Here is a 21,959-nt window from a genome sequence, read left to right on the forward strand (position 1 = left end):
TATTGCCACATTGTATGTGATTCAGAACTTCAAGTGCACAGGATTGTTCCATCATTTGGATTTATTTTTCGCTTCTATGATACCCACTAAGGACAGATATGGATAGGTAAAGATTTCAGGGTCGTGTTCCTATTAAATAAGCGAAGCCCTATGACCTATATATCATTAGAGGTAATGTATTTATCCCTAGGAAGGGCTATAAATAATAAGATCAATCATATGCTTACATACGGAACGATCACAACAGACGACATTCTGACATTATACCGGGCGACGACATTTCATACGACCATCATAACAGACATTCTGAACATGCAAAACCGAGTGAATAGACTATAAAACTTCAATCCTCTACATTCCTCAATAATAAGATATACTAATTTGGAAAGATGCTCAGTAGAATTCAAGGTAGGGCTGTCTACTACGAGGCTCAGGAAGCTGTCTACTACCAGCTCCACCACAACCGGGGTAAATTAGACGGATCGAGACTCATCGCTCCTACACATCTCAACTCCACTATTGTCTATTCTCTATACTTTTCATGCCCAGGTAAGAATGGAAACTCGATGGCATGTATTTAGGAAAGGTACCCTCGTGTGTCTACGGCTTCCGGAAGCCATATGTTGAAGGGAGTGATACACGATCTTTTTACTGACTCTACGACTGTCGCCTGCTTCAGCTAGGGGGGTAATTTGAGCTATTGTTTACTTCGTTGACCGTGTACAATACGGCTGAGACGTCTCACTCGACGATTAGTCTAAGTTAACTGTGCTTTGCACTTTGCCCCATCGCTAGTTCGTTTTCCCGCCATCCGTGCATTCTCGGTATGCACTTGACACTGTCTAATGTTAAAATGCTGTCCCGCTGAGGATTTTGGAAATTGTATTTCCCATGTGACGAGTGACTACTATCTGCCCGATATTGAAGCTGTCTATGTCATAAAGTTTGCCTATACTGGTGTGTGAAACCACTGATTATCAACAACCACAGTGCTAGCATTATGTGCATTTAGCACAACTTCCTCACGTAAGCCCAGATGCGGCGCAGCGCTATTCAATTTCCATAGCCATGTCTATCCCTAATTTAGTGGCACTTCAGTGTAGTTACAACACATGAAGCTTGGACATACGTATAACGATTGCAATAAAAAAGATTAATTTACTACCAAAAAAGAGGAGAAAAAGACATAGTATATTGGTTCAGAAAAATCAAGGACAATTTTTCTAAAGGTTTTATTGTTCTTACTGGATTCTTTTATAACGAGAAACTTAAAGTAAGGAAAGTACAAACAAATATCAAAATTAATTCGGATTACAATCAGAAAAACTTTAAACACCTATATTAAAAGACGAAATGTCATCTCTTTATCCAAAAGATCTTGAAAGTATTAAGTTCCATCAGGTCAAGGCTACAATTCATACCTCTAAATCTACTGCTTTATGGTTTGAAAAAATAAGATATGAAACCGGAATTAAAGCTGTACCCTCTAGATGCATATCCTCGAAATCTCCTGATGTGTCTCACATGGATTAATGTGCATTTGTACGTTTAAAACTTGGAACTCTTGGAAATCAAGATGTAATATGATGGTTCAACAAAAGGAGTCTCAGACGGAATATATTAGAAAATGAGATTATAAGATGTGTTTATATATCTAAATCTTTGCAAAATCCTTAAAAAAATACCTGAAAAACCCCTGTACTCAGTGGTTTGCGATTTGTTTGTTGAATTTTAAATTTCAGACTGAACGTTTGAGGATTATTCATAGTGTTTCCTTTATTCTCATTTTTATTAATAATGCCTCATAAATACTTATTCAAATATATGAAAATGTCATTTTGTAATTTATAAAATACGCTGTTTTTAAATATTTTTTAACCCAGATAGATATTAGCCCGAATTCTGATCAAATGTGTATGTGTGCAAATGAAAAAAAATGATCCCTTTGCGCGTAATACAAAGTATGAAAGCTTTCAGTTTAATATTTGTTTTTCCTGTATCTCTGGGTTTGTAAATTCTTTAACATCCAGAATATATACAATCGAGACATTTTTATAAAAAAATTATTTAAATCCATTTCTTCCAAATTTCATGTCGTGACTGATTTGTTTGAGTAAAAGTCAGGTTATTTGAAAAAGGCAAAGAAAAGGATGGTTACGTACCTGGCGCGAGGGAGGGTTTTGCGGAGAACGTTCTAAGGGAAATTGCCTCATATACGTTGAGATAAGGGAAACTGCAGAAGCCAACCATGCAGCCAGCACGTTGGCGAGGAATGAAACAGGGTAAAACTCTTAGCAATCTTAATGACAGAGCATATTGCTATGGAACATATATTGAAAATACTTCGTTTGAAAAGAAAGCAATATATTCTCATTTATTATTTCTAGTACGTTTTGACATGAAAGCCACAGAGAGAAAAAAATCTAAAATAAAAAATAACATCCTTATTCGTGTTTTAATGATAATCTGGAGATTTTTTATGCGAAATGCCGACAAATCACTTACGAAAAACAAAAAGGAAGTGGCTGACGGTCACTTCGAATTGGGAGCACAGACAACAACGGAAAATATGCCTAAGAAAAATTTCAATAATAGCTACAGCTTTCCTTAATTCAATGAGAAGTTATAGTTAAAAATAGAGCATATTGGTAAATCATAACTGAATATGGTGTGTAAACTAGTAAATTAATTTAAGAACACAAAAAGTAATTTAGCAATAGCATTTAACTGCAAATAATCATTTTAATTTCAGGTTAAGATATAATTTCATTTTTATTTTACAGTTCTGAAATGTAGCTGCAAAAAAGAATTTTAAACTGACTTTCTGTTTGCATTTCAGCTGTAGCGAAATCGATTGGACTGAAAATATATTTCCTCTCTCTTATCGAATAAGGCAATTTTTTCCGTTCAAATCCAATGCTCAGTCAATGAGATCGTCACTTAGTCAGTGATTTTTCAGTCAAAGTCCAATTTTTATTCAGTCACTGGTCAGGCAAGGAGATGTTCCCTTTCTCGGTCCCTGTTCAGTGAATGTCCAATTTTTAGTCTGTCAGTGGTCAGTCAATGAGATCGTCACTTAATCAGTCATTGCTCAGTCAATGTCCAATTTTTAGGCAGTCACTAGTCAGTCAATGAGATTGGTGTCATGGCAAACGAATTTTTGACGAATATGAATTGAAATTGTGTAAACTTGTCTGAGATCTCGATAATATGCTATAAGTCCTTGGTTTATTTTTAATTTTTTAAAGCAGAAATATTTTACTAATGGTTTTCTTAGGTTTGAAATTTTGAAACGCTTGCTATGATTGGTAGAAGGGATTGGTGTCATGGCAAACAAATTTTTGACCAATATGAATTGAAATTGTGTAAACTTATCTGAGATCTCGATAATATGCTATAAGTCCTTTGTTTATTTTAAATTTTTTAAAGCAGAAATATTTTAGTAATGGTTTTCTTAGGTTTGAAATTTTGAAACGCTTGCTATGAGTCGAAGAAGGATGTTGAGTGTATTCGTCATCAATATAGATAAGAGGGACGGAACCAACGACGGCATCAACAGGGTGTTCTTGAGAATCTTGAATTGGTTTGAGTTCTGTTCTCTCTATTTGATCCAATTTGCCATTCATTCCTGGTTCATTATTTGTGTTAAGGAGTTTACCAGAATCGATGTCAGTTTGTGCTCCAAGATTGTTATGCGATACAATGCATTCAGCATCCAATGATTTAAAACAGGCATTCAAACTGAATTCTTCTTGGTTCAACATGGTTATACTGCTATTCGGGCCTATTTGATGACCTGAGTTATCAGGTTTTGGAAAATCAAAATCCTTTTCTATTTCATGTTGCGGGTAATTAAATTGGTTTTCATCGCTGATATTGTGCACATCATAAGGATTATTATCGAAATCTTTGGCAAAATGGTGGATGAGGTCAGTATCACTATCAATATGCAAATTAAGAAGATTATTATCAAAAGCTTCGTTATTAACTTCGAGGAGATCGGTGTCACTGTTTATATCCACATCAAGATAATCATCATTAAATTCATTAATATCATCATATGAATCAAGGAAATCTAAATTAAGTACCTTCTTTCCGGTGTTAAACTTGTGTTCATTACGGTTAATAGAGTTTTCATCATTATTTTTCCGAGTTTTCTCTTCTCTTCCAGGAAACAAAAGAAACACAGTCGCAAAACAAATAAGTATGCCCAATAGGCTGTCGATAAAGGATGTTGGTATAAAAACGTAGCACAATACTGCGAAAAAAAAGAACTCCATTTCTAAAAATGGTTCCAATTCGATTTCAGCATTAAAAATAACAAGTTTAAGCAAATAAGCTCCACACGTAAGTTTTTAGCACCACTAGATTCGGTATCTCTAATGATTATGGTATATAAGCATTGTTAAAAATGTATACATTAACTTTGTTGTAATTCAACAAAAGCCTAAAACAATTATTGGTAAATTCATTGTTTCGAACCCTATTAAAGGGATTCCTTGAATATGTAACAATGAAAGGTATTCGGATATATAACTCATAATAGAAGGAAGATTCTATGTGTCTGTGTTTCGTTTGGTCTGAGTGTAAGCTAATAGACCCAGGGCTACGAATTTGCTACATAGGTGCATCTAGACAAGAGCCAGTTCACCTCGAAACGAGGGTTCCAAAATTTGAATGAGGTTTCAAATTTTATTTTTTTAATTTTTGTTTTATTCATTTGTCTTTGATAAAATCGATAATTCTCTTTCATTACATCAGCAATAATGGCACGAGGCCATTGTTGCTGTTGTATCCCTGTTGCCATTCGGAGAAATGAGGGCGAAAATTAGCGTTTTAAGAATTTTTAATTAATATCTCTGATTTTTGCTATTTTTTGGATAAAAGTGTAAGCGGAAAAGTGGAAAACGAACCAACGCTAAACTACCGCTGCCATACATATTCAAATAAATAATTCTTTTTGGGGGGGGTCTTCTTGCTATACAAAACATAAACGTAATACTTATATATAACCAGAGATTATTATTATTAGAACGAAAATACGTGAATACTATGGAGAAAATATTTATCAATAAAAAAAGTACTTTCAAAACATGTATTTTTCTTTGACCTATTATTTTAAAGCACAGAAATTATGTTATCCTTACACTCTCATAAAAATGGCTTCATCAACCTTCGGCTGGGTAAAAATTCATCTAAATATAAACACAATACAGAAATATATCAAAATATTTTTAATTCTTTAATATCCACCTCTTTAAGATAAAATCAACTGGTTAGCGTAACGTTAACTTACGTTACATAATTAGCAAGAACAATACACCAAAATGAGTTTTGGTGATCGATGTGCATAGTGTATATAGTGTTTTTCCTACTTTTCATTATTTATTCTTTATTATATTTCCTTAATTAGTGCTGGCAAATCGATATGGATCTTGCACCCTCTGAGGCAGCATTTTGATGTGTATTATCTGTTAAAAATTTCGACAACTGGTCCCACTCCTTTTGTATGCCTCAACAACTACCCCTACGCTATTCCGTTAGCTTCAAGACACGGAAGTAGGAAGAGGCTACAGCTGTAGAACCTACGAGGAGAACGATATGCCAAAGTTTTTATAATACAGATGTGCTAATTTGCTTTTACGATTTGAAAGTTATGCTTCAGATATATTTAAATCGCTATTTTACCTAAGTTTTGCCACTGTTACATATTGCCACATTGTATGTGATTCAGAACTTCAAGTGCACAGGATTGTTCCATCATTTGGATTTATTTTTCGCTTCTATGATACCCACTAAGGACAGATATGGATAGGTAAAGATTTCAGGGTCGTGTTCCTATTAAATAAGCGAAGCCCTATGACCTATATATCATTAGAGGTAATGTATTTATCCCTAGGAAGGGCTATAAATAATAAGATCAATCATATGCTTACATACGGAACGATCACAACAGACGACATTCTGACATTATACCGGGCGACGACATTTCATACGACCATCATAACAGACATTCTGAACATGCAAAACCGAGTGAATAGACTATAAAACTTCAATCCTCTACATTCCTCAATAATAAGATATACTAATTTGGAAAGATGCTCAGTAGAATTCAAGGTAGGGCTGTCTACTACGAGGCTCAGGAAGCTGTCTACTACCAGCTCCACCACAACCGGGGTAAATTAGACGGATCGAGACTCATCGCTCCTACACATCTCAACTCCACTATTGTCTATTCTCTATACTTTTCATGCCCAGGTAAGAATGGAAACTCGATGGCATGTATTTAGGAAAGGTACCCTCGTGTGTCTACGGCTTCCGGAAGCCATATGTTGAAGGGAGTGATACACGATCTTTTTACTGACTCTACGACTGTCGCCTGCTTCAGCTAGGGGGGTAATTTGAGCTATTGTTTACTTCGTTGACCGTGTACAATACGGCTGAGACGTCTCACTCGACGATTATTCTAAGTTAACTGTGCTTTGCACTTTGCCCCATCGCTAGTTCGTTTTCCCGCCATCCGTGCATTCTCGGTATGCACTTGACACTGTCTAATGTTAAAATGCTGTCCCGCTGAGGATTTTGGAAATTGTATTTCCCATGTGACGAGTGACTACTATCTGCCCGATATTGAAGCTGTCTATGTCATAAAGTTTGCCTATACTGGTGTGTGAAACCACTGATTATCAACAACCACAGTGCTAGCATTATGTGCATTTAGCACAACTTCCTCACGTAAGCCCAGATGCGGCGCAGCGCTATTCAATTTCCATACCCATGTCTATCCCTAATTTAGTGGCACTTCAGTGTAGTTACAACACATGAAGCTTGGACATACGTATAACGATTGCAATAAAAAAGATTAATTTACTACCAAAAAAGAGGAGAAAAAGACATAGTATATTGGTTCAGAAAAATCAAGGACAATTTTTCTAAAGGTTTTATTGTTCTTACTGGATTCTTTTATAACGAGAAACTTAAAGTAAGGAAAGTACAAACAAATATCAAAATTAATTCGGATTACAATCAGAAAAACTTTAAACACCTATATTAAAAGACGAAATGTCATCTCTTTATCCAAAAGATCTTGAAATTATTAAGTTCCATCAGGTCAAGGCTACAATTCATACCTCTAAATCTACTGCTTTATGGTTTGAAAAAATAAGATATGAAACCGGAATTAAAGCTGTACCCTCTAGATGCATATCCTCGAAATCTCCTGATGTGTCTCACATGGATTAATGTGCATTTGTACGTTTAAAACTTGGAACTCTTGGAAATCAAGATGTAATATGATGGTTCAACAAAAGGAGTCTCAGACGGAATATATTAGAAAATGAGATTATAAGATGTGTTTATATATCTAAATCTTTGCAAAATCCTTAAAAAAATACCTGAAAACCCCCTGTACTCAGTGGTTTGCGATTTGTTTGTTGAATTTTAAATTTCAGACTGAACGTTTGAGGATTATTCATAGTGTTTCCTTTATTCTCATTTTTATTAATAATGCCTCATAAATACTTATTCAAATATATGAAAATGTCATTTTGTAATTTATAAAATACGCTGTTTTTAAATATTTTTTAACCCAGATAGATATTAGCCCGAATTCTGATCAAATGTGTATGTGTGCAAATGAAAAAAATGATCCCTTTGCGCGTAATACAAAGTATGAAAGCTTTCAGTTTAATATTTGTTTTTCCTGTATCTCTGGGTTTGTAAATTCTTTAACATCCAGAATATATACAATCGAGACATTTTTATAAAAAAATTATTTAAATCCATTTCTTCCAAATTTCATGTCGTGACTGATTTGTTTGAGTAAAAGTCAGGTTATTTGAAAAAGGCAAAGAAAAGGATGGTTACGTACCTGGCGCGAGGGAGGGTTTTGCGGAGAACGTTCTAAGGGAAATTGCCTCATATACGTTGAGATAAGGGAAACTGCAGAAGCCAACCATGCAGCCAGCACGTTGGCGAGGAATGAAACAGGGTAAAACTCTTAGCAATCTTAATGACAGAGCATATTGCTATGGAACATATATTGAAAATACTTCGTTTGAAAAGAAAGCAATATATTCTCATTTATTATTTCTAGTACGTTTTGACATGAAAGCCACAGAGAGAAAAAAATCTAAAATAAAAAATAACATCCTTATTCGTGTTTTAATGATAATCTGGAGATTTTTTATGCGAAATGCCGACAAATCATTTACGAAAAACAAAAAGGAAGTGGCTGACGGTCACTTCGAATTGGGAGCACAGACAACAACGGAAAATATGCCTAAGAAAAATTTCAATAATAGCTACAGCTTTCCTTAATTCAATGAGAAGTTATAGTTAAAAATAGAGCATATTGGTAAATCATAACTGAATATGGTGTGTAAACTAGTAAATTAATTTAAGAACACAAAAAGTAATTTAGCAATAGCATTTAACTGCAAATAATCATTTTAATTTCAGGTTAAGATATAATTTCATTTTTATTTTACAGTTCTGAAATGTAGCTGCAAAAAAGAATTTTAAACTGACTTTCTGTTTGCATTTCAGCTGTAGCGAAATCGATTGGACTGAAAACATATTTCCTCTCTCTTATCGAATAAGGCAATTTTTTCCGTTCAAATCCAATGCTCAGTCAATGAGATCGTCACTTAGTCAGTGATTTTTCAGCCAAAGTCCAATTTTTATTCAGTCACTGGTCAGGCAAGGAGATGTTGCCTTTCTCGGTCCCTGTTCAGTGAATGTCCAATTTTTAGTCTGTCAGTGGTCAGTCAATGAGATCGTCACTTAATCAGTCATTGCTCAGTCAATGTCCAATTTTTAGGCAGTCACTAGTCAGTCAATGAGATTGGTGTCATGGCAAACGAATTTTTGACGAATATGAATTGAAATTGTGTAAACTTGTCTGAGATCTCGATAATATGCTATAAGTCCTTGGTTTATTTTTAATTTTTTAAAGCAGAAATATTTTACTAATGGTTTTCTTAGGTTTGAAATTTTGAAACGCTTGCTATGATTGGTAGAAGGGATTGGTGTCATGGCAAACAAATTTTTGACCAATATGAATTGAAATTGTGTAAACTTATCTGAGATCTCGATAATATGCTATAAGTCCTTTGTTTATTTTAAATTTTTTAAAGCAGAAATATTTTAGTAATGGTTTTCTTAGGTTTGAAATTTTGAAACGCTTGCTATGAGTCGAAGAAGGATGTTGAGTGTATTCGTCATCAATATAGATAAGAGGGACGGAACCAACGACGGCATCAACAGGGTGTTCTTGAGAATCTTGAATTGGTTTGAATTCTGTTCTCTCCATTTGATCCAATTTGCCATTCATTCCTGGTTCATTATTTGTGTTAAGGAGTTTACCAGAATCGATGTCAGTTTGTGCTCCAAGATTGTTATGCGATACAATGCATTCAGCATCCAATGATTTAAAACAGGCATTCAAACTGAATTCTTCTTGGTTCAACATGGTTATACTGCTATTCGGGCCTATTTGATGACCTGAGTTATCAGGTTTTGGAAAATCAAAATCCTTTTCTGTTTCATGTTGCGGGTAATTAAATTGGTTTTCATCGCTGATATTGTGCACATCATAAGGATTATTATCGAAATCTTTGGCAAAATGGTGGATGAGGTCAGTATCACTATCAATATGCAAATTAAGAAGATTATTATCAAAAGCTTGGTTATTAACTTCGAGGAGATCGGTGTCACTGTTTATATCCACATCAAGATAATCATCATTAAATTCATTAATATCATCATATGAATCAAGGAAATCTAAATTAAGTACCTTCTTTCCGGTGTTAAACTTGTGTTCATTACGGTTAATAGAGTTTTCATCATTATTTTTCCGAGTTTTCTCTTCTCTTCCAGGAAACAAAAGAAACACAGTCGCAAAACAAATAAGTATGCCCAATAGGCTGTCGATAAAGGGTGTTGGTATAAAAACGTAGCACAATACTGCGAAAAAAAAGAACTCCATTTCTAAAAATGGTTCCAATTCGATTTCAGCATTAAAAATAACAAGTTTAAGCAAATAAGCTCCACACGTAAGTTTTTAGCACCACTAGATTCGGTATCTCTAATGATTATGGTTTATAAGCATTGTTAAAAATGTATACATTAACTTTGTTGTAATTCAACAAAAGCCTAAAACAATTATTGGTAAATTCATTGTTTCGAACCCTATTAAAGGGATTCCTTGAATATGTAACAATGAAAGGTATTCGGATATATAACTCATAATAGAAGGAAGATTCTATGTGTCTGTGTTTCGTTTGGTCTGAGTGTAAGCTAATAGACCCAGGGCTACGAATTTGCTACATAGGTGCATCTAGACAAGAGCCAGTTCACCTCGAAACGAGGGTTCCAAAATTTGAATGAGGTTTCAAATTTTATTTTTTTAATTTTTGTTTTATTCATTTGTCTTTGATAAAATCGATAATTCTCTTTCATTACATCAGCAATAATGGCACGAGGCCATTGTTGCTGTTGTATCCCTGTTGCCATTCGGAGAAATGAGGGCGAAAATTAGCGTTTTAAGAATTTTTAATTAATATCTCGGATTTTTGCTATTTTTTGGATAAAAGTGTAAGCGGAAAAGTGGAAAACGAACCAACGCTAAACTACCGCTGCCATACATATTCAAATAAATAATTCTTTTTGGGGGGGTCTTCTTGCTATACAAAACATAAACGTAATACTTATATATAACCAGAGATTATTATTATTAGAACGAAAATACGTGAATACTATGGAGAAAATATTTATCAATAAAAAAAGTACTTTCAAAACATGTATTTTTCTTTGACCTATTATTTTAAAGCACAGAAATTATGTTATCCTTACACTCTCATAAAAATGGCTTCATCAACCTTCGGCTGGGTAAAAATTCATCTAAATATAAACACAATACAGAAATATATCAAAATATTTTTAATTCTTTAATATCCACCTCTTTAAGATAAAATCAACTGGTTAGCGTAACGTTAACTTACGTTACATAATTAGCAAGAACAATACACCAAAATGAGTTTTGGTGATCGATGTGCATAGTGTATATAGTATTTTTCCTACTTTTCATTATTTATTCTTTATTATATTTCCTTAATTAGTGCTGGCAAATCGATATGGATCTTGCACCCTCTGAGGCAGCATTTTGATGTGTATTATCTGTTAAAAATTTCGACAACTGGTCCCACTCCTTTTGTATGCCTCAACAACTACCCCTACGCTATTCCGTTAGCTTCAAGACACGGAAGTAGGAAGACGCTACAGCTGTAGAACCTACGAGGAGAACGATATGCCAAAGTTTTTATAATACAGATGTGCTAATTTGCTTTTACGATTTGAAAGTTATGCTTCAGATATATTTAAATCGCTATTTTACCTAAGTTTTGCCACTGTTACATATTGCCACATTGTATGTGATTCAGAACTTCAAGTGCACAGGATTGTTCCATCATTTGGATTTATTTTTCGCTTCTATGATACCCACTAAGGACAGATATGGATAGGTAAAGATTTCAGGGTCGTGTTCCTATTAAATAAGCGAAGCCCTATGACCTATATATCATTAGAGGTAATGTATTTATCCCTAGGAAGGGCTATAAATAATAAGATCAATCATATGCTTACATACGGGACGATCACAACAGACGACATTCTGACATCATACCGGGCGACGACATTTCATACGACCATCATAACAGACATTCTGAACATGCAAAACCGAGTGAATAGACTATAAAACTTCAATCCTCTACATTCCTCAATAATAAGATATACTAATTTGGAAAGATGCTCAGTAGAATTCAAGGTAGGGCTGTCTACTACGAGGCTCAGGAAGCTGTCTACTACCAGCTCCCCCACAACCGGGGTAAATTAGACGGATCGAGACTCATCGCTCCTACACATCTCAACTCCACTATTGTCTATTCTCTATACTTTTCATGCCCAGGTAAGAATGGAAACTCGATGGCATGTATTTAGGAAAGGTACCCTCGTGTGTCTACGGCTTCCGGAAGCCATATGTTGAAGGGAGCGATACACGATCTTTTTACTGACTCTACGACTGTCGCCTGCTTCAGCTAGGGGGGTAATTTGAGCTATTGTTTACTTCGTTGGCCGTGTACAATACGGCTGAGACGTCTCACTCGACGATTATTCTAAGTTAACTGTGCTTTGCACTTTGCCCCATCGCTAGTTCGTTTTCCCGCCATCCGTGCATTCTCGGTATGCACTTGACACTGTCTAATGTTAAAATGCTGTCCCGCTGAGGATTTTGGAAATTGTATTTCCCATGCGACGAGTGACTACTATCTGCCCGATATTGAAGCTGTCTATGTCATAAAGTTTGCCTATACTCGTGTGTGAAACCACTGATTATCAACAACCACAGTGCTAGCATTATGTGCATTTAGCACAACTTCCTCACGTAAGCCCAGATGCGGCGCAGCGCTATTCAATTTGCATACCCATGTCTATCCCTAATTTAGTGGCACTTCAGTGTAGTTACAACACATGAAGCTTGGACATACGTATAACGATTGCAATAAAAAAGATTAATTTACTACCAAAAAAGAGGAGAAAAAGACATAGTATATTGGTTCAGAAAAATCAAGGACAATTTTTCTAAAGGTTTTATTGTTCTTACTGGATTCTTTTATAACGAGAAACTTAAAGTAAGGAAAGTACAAACAAATATCAAAATTAATTCGGATTACAATCAGAAAAACTTTAAACACCTATATTAAAAGACGAAATGTCATCTCTTTATCCAAAAGATCTTGAAAGTATTAAGTTCCATCAGGTCAAGGCTACAATTCATACCTCTAAATCTACTGCTTTATGGTTTGAAAAAATAAGATATGAAACCGGAATTAAAGCTGTACCCTCTAGATGCATATCCTCGAAATCTCCTGATGTGTCTCACATGGATTAATGTGCATTTGTACGTTTAAAACTTGGAACTCTTGGAAATCAAGATGTAATATGATGGTTCAACAAAAGGAGTCTCAGACGGAATATATTAGAAAATGAGATTATAAGATGTGTTTATATATCTAAATCTTTGCAAAATCCTTAAAAAAATACCTGAAAACCCCCTGTACTCAGTGGTTTGCGATTTGTTTGTTGAATTTTAAATTTCAGACTGAACGTTTGAGGATTATTCATAGTGTTTCCTTTATTCTCATTTTTATTAATAATGCCTCATAAATACTTATTCAAATATATGAAAATGTCATTTTGTAATTTATAAAATACGCTGTTTTTAAATATTTTTTAACCCAGATAGATATTAGCCCGAATTCTGATCAAATGTGTATGTGTGCAAATGAAAAAAATGATCCCTTTGCGCGTAATACAAAGTATGAAAGCTTTCAGTTTAATATTTGTTTTTCCTGTATCTCTGGGTTTGTAAATTCTTTAACATCCAGAATATATACAATCGAGACATTTTTATAAAAAAATTATTTAAATCCATTTCTTCCAAATTTCATGTCGTGACTGATTTGTTTGAGTAAAAGTCAGGTTATTTGAAAAAGGCAAAGAAAAGGATGGTTACGTACCTGGCGCGAGGGAGGGTTTTGCGGAGAACGTTCTAAGGGAAATTGCCTCATATACGTTGAGATAAGGGAAACTGCAGAAGCCAACCATGCAGCCAGCACGTTGGCGAGGAATGAAACAGGGTAAAACTCTTAGCAATCTTAATGACAGAGCATATTGCTATGGAACATATATTGAAAATACTTCGTTTGAAAAGAAAGCAATATATTCTCATTTATTATTTCTAGTACGTTTTGACATGAAAGCCACAGAGAGAAAAAAATCTAAAATAAAAAATAACATCCTTATTCGTGTTTTAATGATAATCTGGAGATTTTTTATGCGAAATGCCGACAAATCACTTACGAAAAACAAAAAGGAAGTGGCTGACGGTCACTTCGAATTGGGAGCACAGACAACAACGGAAAATATGCCTAAGAAAAATTTCAATAATAGCTACAGCTTTCCTTAATTCAATGAGAAGTTATAGTTAAAAATAGAGCATATTGGTAAATCATAACTGAATATGGTGTGTAAACTAGTAAATTAATTTAAGAACACAAAAAGTAATTTAGCAATAGCATTTAACTGCAAATAATCATTTTAATTTCAGGTTAAGATATAATTTCATTTTTATTTTACAGTTCTGAAATGTAGCTGCAAAAAAGAATTTTAAACTGACTTTCTGTTTGCATTTCAGCTGTAGCGAAATCGATTGGACTGAAAACATATTTCCTCTCTCTTATCGAATAAGGCAATTTTTTCCGTTCAAATCCAATGCTCAGTCAATGAGATCGTCACTTAGTCAGTGATTTTTCAGCCAAAGTCCAATTTTTATTCAGTCACTGGTCAGGCAAGGAGATGTTGCCTTTCTCGGTCCCTGTTCAGTGAATGTCCAATTTTTAGTCTGTCAGTGGTCAGTCAATGAGATCGTCACTTAATCAGTCATTGCTCGGTCAATGTCCAATTTTTAGGCAGTCACTAGTCAGTCAATGAGATTGGTGTCATGGCAAACGAATTTTTGACGAATATGAATTGAAATTGTGTAAACTTGTCTGAGATCTCGATAATATGCTATAAGTCCTTGGTTTATTTTTAATTTTTTAAAGCAGAAATATTTTACTAATGGTTTTCTTAGGTTTGAAATTTTGAAACGCTTGCTATGATTGGTAGAAGGGATTGGTGTCATGGCAAACAAATTTTTGACCAATATGAATTGAAATTGTGTAAACTTATCTGAGATCTCGATAATATGCTATAAGTCCTTTGTTTATTTTAAATTTTTTAAAGCAGAAATATTTTAGTAATAGTTTTCTTAGGTTTGAAATTTTCAAACGCTTGCTATGAGTCGAAGAAGGATGTTGAGTGTATTCGTCATCAATATAGATAAGAGGGACGGAACCAACGACGGCATCAACAGGGTGTTCTTGAGAATCTTGAATTGGTTTGAATTCTGTTCTCTCCATTTGATCCAATTTGCCATTCATTCCTGGTTCATTATTTGTGTTAAGGAGTTTACCAGAATCGATGTCAGTTTGTGCTCCAAGATTGTTATGCGATACAATGCATTCAGCATCCAATGATTTAAAACAGGCATTCAAACTGAATTCTTCTTGGTTCAACATGGTTATACTGCTATTCGGGCCTATTTGATGACCTGAGTTATCAGGTTTTGGAAAATCAAAATCCTTTTCTGTTTCATGTTGCGGGTAATTAAATTGGTTTTCATCGCTGATATTGTGCACATCATAAGGATTATTATCGAAATCTTTGGCAAAATGGTGGATGAGGTCAGTATCACTATCAATATGCAAATTAAGAAGATTATTATCAAAAGCTTCGTTATTAACTTCGAGGAGATCGGTGTCACTGTTTATATCCACATCAAGATAATCATCATTAAATTCATTAATATCATCATATGAATCAAGGAAATCTAAATTAAGTACCTTCTTTCCGGTGTTAAACTTGTGTTGATTACGGTTAATAGAGTTTTCATCATTATTTTTCCGAGTTTTCTCTTCTCTTCCAGGAAACAAAAGAAACACAGTCGCAAAACAAATAAGTATGCCCAATAGGCTGTCGATAAAGGGTGTTGGTATAAAAACGTAGCACAATACTGCGAAAAAAAGGAACTCCATTTCTAAAAATGGTTCCAATTCGATTTCAGCATTAAAAATAACAAGTTTAAGCAAATAAGCTCCACACGTAAGTTTTTAGCACCACTAGATTCGGTATCTCTAATGATTATGGTATATAAGCATTGTTAAAAATGTATACATTAACTTTGTTGTAATTCAACAAAAGCCTAAAACAATTATTGGTAAATTCATTGTTTCGAACCCTATTAAAGGGATTCCTTGAATATGTAACAATGAAAGGTATTCGGATATATAACTCATAATAGAAGGAAGATTCTATGTGTCTGTGTTTCGTTTGGTCTGAGTGTAAGCTAATAGACCCAGGGCTACGAATTTGCTACATAGGTGCATCTAGACAAGAGCCAGTTCACCTCGAAACGAGGGTTCCAAAATTTGAATGAGGTTTCAAATTTTATTTTTTTAATTTTTGTTTTATTCATTTGTCTTTGATAAAATCGATAATTCTCTTTCATTACATCAGCAATAATGGCACGAGGCCATTGTAGCTGTTGTATCCCTGTTGCCATTCGGAAAAATGAGGGCGAAAATTAGCGTTTTAAGAATTTTTAATTAATATCTCTGATTTTTGCTATTTTTTGGATAAAAGTGTAAGCGGAAAAGTGGAAAACGAACCAACGCTAAACTACCGCTGGTTTACATATTCAAATAAATAATTCTTTATTGGGGGGCTTCTTGCTATACAAAACATAAACGTAATACTTATATATAACCAGAGATTACTATTATTAGAACGAAAATACGTGAATACTATGGAGAAAATATTTATCAATAAAAAAAGTACTTTCAAAACATGTATTTTTCTTTGACCTATTATTTTAAAGCACAGAAATTATGTTATCCTTACACTCTCATGAAAATGGCTTCATCAACCTTCGGCTGGGTAAAAATTCATCTAAATATAAACACAATACAGAAATATATCAAAATATTTTTAATTCTTTAATATCCACCTCTTTTAGATAAAATCACCTGGTTAGCGTAACGTTAACTTACGTTACATAATTAGCAAGAACAATACACCAAAATAAGTTTTGGTGATCGATGTGCATAGTGTATATAGAGTTTTTCCTACTTTTCATTATTTATTCTTCATTATATTTCCTTAATTAGTGCTGGCAAATGGATATGGATCTTGCGCTCTCTGAGGCAGCACTTTGATGTGTATTATGTGTTAAAAATTTCGACAACTGGTCTGTGCAACTATGCTCCGGCCACTCCTTTTGTATGCCTCAACAACTACCCCTACGCTATTCCGTTAGCTTCAAGACACGGAAGTAGGTAGTCGCTACAGCTGTAGAACCTACGAGGAGAACGATATGCCAAAGTTTTTATACTACAGATGTTCTAATTTGCTTTTACGATTTGAAAGTTATGCTTCAGATATATTTAAATCGCTATTTTACCTAAGTTTTGCCACTGTTACATATTGCCACATTGTATGTGATTCAGAACTTCAAGTGCACAGGATTGTTCCATCATTTGGATTTATTGCTTACATACGGAACGATCACAACAGACGACATTCTGACATCATACCGGGCGACGACATTTCATAGGACCATCATAACAGACATTCTGAACATGGAAAACCGAGTGAATAGACTATAAAACTTCAATCCTCTACATTCCTCAATAATAAGATATACTAATTTGGAAAGATGCTCAGTAGAATTCAAGGTAGGGCTGTCTACTACGAGGCTCAGGAAGCTGTCTACTACCAGCTCCCCCACAACCGGGGTAAATTAAACGGATCGAGACTCATCGCTCCTACACATTTCAACTCCACTATTGTCTATTCTCTATACTTTTCCTGCCCAGGTAAGAATGGCAACTCGATGGCATGTATTTAGGAAACGTACCCTCGTGTGTCTACGGCTTCCGAAGGCCATATGTTGAAGGGAGCGATACACGATCTTTTTACTGACTCTACGACTGTCGCCTGCTTCAGCTAGGGGGTAATTTGAACTATTGTTTACTTCGTTGGCCGTGTACAATACGGCTGAGACGTCTCACTCGACGATTATTCTAAGTTAACTGTGCTTTGCACTTTGCCCCATCGCTAGTTCGTTTTCCCGCCATCCGTGCATTCTCGGTATGCACTTGAACTTGACACTGTCTAATGTTAAAATGCTGTCCCGCTGAGGATTTTGGAAATTGTATTTCCCATGCGACGAGTGACTACTATCTGCCCGATATTGAACCTGTCTATGTCATAAAGTTTACCTATACTGGTATGTGAAACCACTGATTATCAACAACCACAGTGCTAGCTTTATGTGCATTTAGCACAACTTCCTCACGTAAGCCCAGATGCGGCGCAGCGCTATTAAGTTTGCGCTAAGAAATTAAATTATTAATTATTTAAATAAGAAATTAAGGAAATTATTTTCAATGTATACATTAATTTTTCTTCACTGACACTCTTAGTAAGAAAATCTGCAATCACATTATCAGTTTGTGAATATTCCAACTTAACCCATAAACGAGCCCGCCTCTCGTAACGAAATGCTTTGAAAACGGCTGCGTTGTCAGACAACAAACCCTTCCAAAAAAATCGCTTTCGTTTTCTGAAATCTCTCTAAGATGGCCGAGTCTAAGGCAGTATGTTTGCTTCCCCTTAAGCCCCGTTCACAAGAGCAGATTCGACCGGTAGCGAAAACCGGTTCTTCCAACGTGCCCCGTTCACATGGGACAAGCATTAACTGCCTCGCCGAATTGGAGGTAGAACTTGGTTGAATGTTTCTTACCTCTCGGGAGCAGGGCAAATGGGGAGATTTCCCGTTCTATACTGCGCGGTTCACTTAATTTTAGTTACTGCTCGCTGGACTGTCAGCGAAACAATCGCGCTGATAGATGTCTGGGGATCCCCCCCCCCAAATTAGATAGAACTGTACAAGATACGGAAATTATAGGCAAATACAGACAAGGTTATCTGATGCTAGGTAATCCAGAAATATCGTTCAAATTAAAACTAAAGTTAAAACAAATGCATATCGGCTTCAACGCAAAAAGGGACTCGGTACCTTTTGAATGATTTTTTTTAAAATTTAAGCATTTTCATCTACTTAATAATTATGAATCATCCATTTAATAATTATGAATATTATTAAATGGTTTTGTGAGACAAAATAATTTTAAGCTGAAAAAAAGTTTTTGCTAGCATTTTTTTAATTTAAATTTTTGAAGAAAAATTTTACAATTAAAATGTCTTTCTTCTCCTACAATTTTCAATGTCTTCCCCCCAGTTTTTTTATTGTATTTATTAGAGTGTTCGTAATAACTTCAAGGAATGATTTTGCAATTAATGAATTAGTTTCTGAGGAAAAAAAAATACACTTTTATCTAAAATCTTTAAAACAAATATGATCTCAGTCACATTTTCATTTCAAATAATTTTTTCCGAAAGTATTTTGCAAAATCCATCCTTGTTTCTATAAAGTATATAATTCTATATAAGCAGTAAAAAATTTAATCCATACGTGTATATGTTTTAGGAGTAAAAGAATTTATTGAAAAAAGTGCAAAAGTTTCTCAGTTTGCATTTGCAGTTTAAAGAATTCAAACTGTCTAAATAGACATTTAATCATTTCAAATATTTAAAATTTTAATACTGAATTTCAATATAAACATATGTATATAAATCAAACCTAGTGCTATTTATTCAATTGGTAAATATAAACATAAATTACAATCCTTTTTTTAAAACCTTATGTGGCCAGAAAAATTGCAAAAACTAATAAAACGCAAGCAGAATTTTTCTTTACCTGTTTTTGTTTTGTAAAACACGTTCAAAACAATTTTAATACATTAATTACTTATAATATTGCTGCTTGCGTATGGGTTTGTAATAGATTGATAATAGTTCGTAAAAGATTGTCATTGCACTCAAATCCGATGATAGCTTAATTAAGTTTATTTTATCAACATAAACACTTCAAAGTTCTGGAATTTTCCACAGAAATACTCGTACAAGTGTTTAGCATATCACTAAGTATAATCAGTAGTTATGCTTCAATCTAAAGAACGTTAAACACAACGGAATGCAAAACGCATCTTAAGAGAAACTTAACTCAGAAATATCTCCAATCTCACGCTGAACTAACAACTGGTAACAATAACAACTTATATAGCGTAAATAATGTCATAAAAATAGTGTGGTATAATGAGATTATTACTTTTAAACCGATTATTCGAATTGATGCCCAAGAAGAACTAATATTTTCCATTCTGCTTCATTGCATATCTTTCAAAAAAGTACAAAATTCTCCTAAAATATTTTTTTTAAAAATTACGCTAAAATTTCATTTAATTTCTTTTTTCTTTCGCAGTGTGTTATGGTGCAAACTATAATATTCTGAGATTCTCAGTTTATCTGTTAATATTTGCAAAAAGTCGTTTCAACTTTAAATTTGAAAAAAAATCTAATCCTCTAAAAATCAAAAGCGTGACACCACATCCACAAGCAGTGTATGTACAAAGTTTGAGTTCTATATCTTATCGGGAAGCAGTTTAAAAATCCATTACCCTCTTTTAACCATAGCGACAAGCACCAAGAGTGAACTAAATAACAGCTTATAAAATAATAATAATAATAATTAAAAAGCATATATTTTTCAGGAACCATTACGAAAGTTCAGGTACCAGTTGCGAAAGTACAGATTACAAAATTAACAACAGTAAAACACGTTAAAAATGTGTAAACAGTATTAGAAATCTGCCAAATCGGAGACATGATTGTTCACAGAGGCTTTAGGTGTAAAGGGGAAGGAAGACGGTGGTCTTCTGAACGGGTCCTAAAGACGAAACTCTTTCATGTCTCCTTTTTCTCCCCTTGCTAACGGCAGCTGTGCGAAGGAGCGTTGCATGTGAACGGGGCTTTAGTGTGACGGATAAGCCATAAAATTGCCTCCCCGGTATTGAATGGCTTGCGTTTCGTTTCGTCTCCCTCCTCTTTCTTTGTACTAGTAGCCTGTAGACTTGTTTCTTTTAACATGTGACGGCCGAATTTTCCGAAATCTTTTTAGAATTTTAGCTTCCAAGCTTGTAAATTTTCAATTATTCGACATGTTTTATTGGGCAGTATTTTAAGAAAGATCATTATTTATTTTGTTACACAATTTTTTACTATTTACTAATCTATTTTATTTAGTTTTAGTAGGCCAATTTATTTTTGGAAATTAAATTTTAATCCATTCTTTTACCGACTGTGTTCATCACATTATAAGTCTATATATATTTACGATGAGAGTACAATATTTATCAGGAATTTTTGGAAAATTTGGCATACGTATTTATATTTTAGCGTTGAATTTTTTCCACAAGTTGTTCGTTAACAGTCGAGCTCATCCTCGTAAACGCTTGATCTTTTCAGCATGGAAATGGCAAGCAATAATCTTCCTAATATTTTTCGGGATTTTATAGCAATTTCTAGAAGTTTGGCGGTTTTCTACAAATATTTTGGGTACGTTTAGCTATTATACAGTTGCTACTAATGTGGAATTTAAAGCCAAAAATGTATTCCTTCCTTGATTTGAGAGATCGCATTTCGAATTTAAACGGAAGTTTAAATGAATTTGATACAATCTTAGCACAGACTAGAAGAATTATTTCTCTGTGTTGGATGGATTTTTCTCACTTTTCTGCATTTGATAGATTAAATGCATAAAGCAGACACGCACAAATAGAATTTAAATAAATTTATTTAAATAAATTTCTATTTTCATTTAAAATTTGTCATTATTAGCACCTCCAGCAGTTTTATGCAATCATAGGATTTTTCGAATTCTATTAGGTCGATAACATAATTTCAAGGTCGAATAGAAAAGTGATAATATGGAAACTCTATGTCTTAAGTACCAATAGCCAAGTATTTGTAATTAAATAAAAAATAAATATTGAATACCAGCCCCTTTTTTATTTATTTTTAGTCATATAACAAAAGATAAACAAGAATACTATTACATCTAAGAATTATTTAGTAAATTATTTTGCTAATGTTATATGAATGATGAAACACGGTAAAAATGTTTTAATGACTGAATTCACCGTTAAAAATCAAACAAACCCCAAAATTCCTTTTTCCCAAAACTTCGTAAAATGTTTTGATTAAATATGATTTGAATAAGTTTTCCAATTCTGTTTTGAGTGATATAAATGAGGATATAAATATTATTAAATTAGGATATAAATTATTATTAGTAATAATTTTTGTATTATAATTTAGCAGAATATCGTTTACCGTTA

Source organism: Stegodyphus dumicola, chromosome 10, assembly GCF_044657685.1.
Source record: "Stegodyphus dumicola isolate Sdum_Otavi_A_Nest chromosome 10, ASM4465768v1".
Taxonomy (NCBI): Eukaryota; Metazoa; Arthropoda; class Arachnida; order Araneae; family Eresidae; genus Stegodyphus; species Stegodyphus dumicola.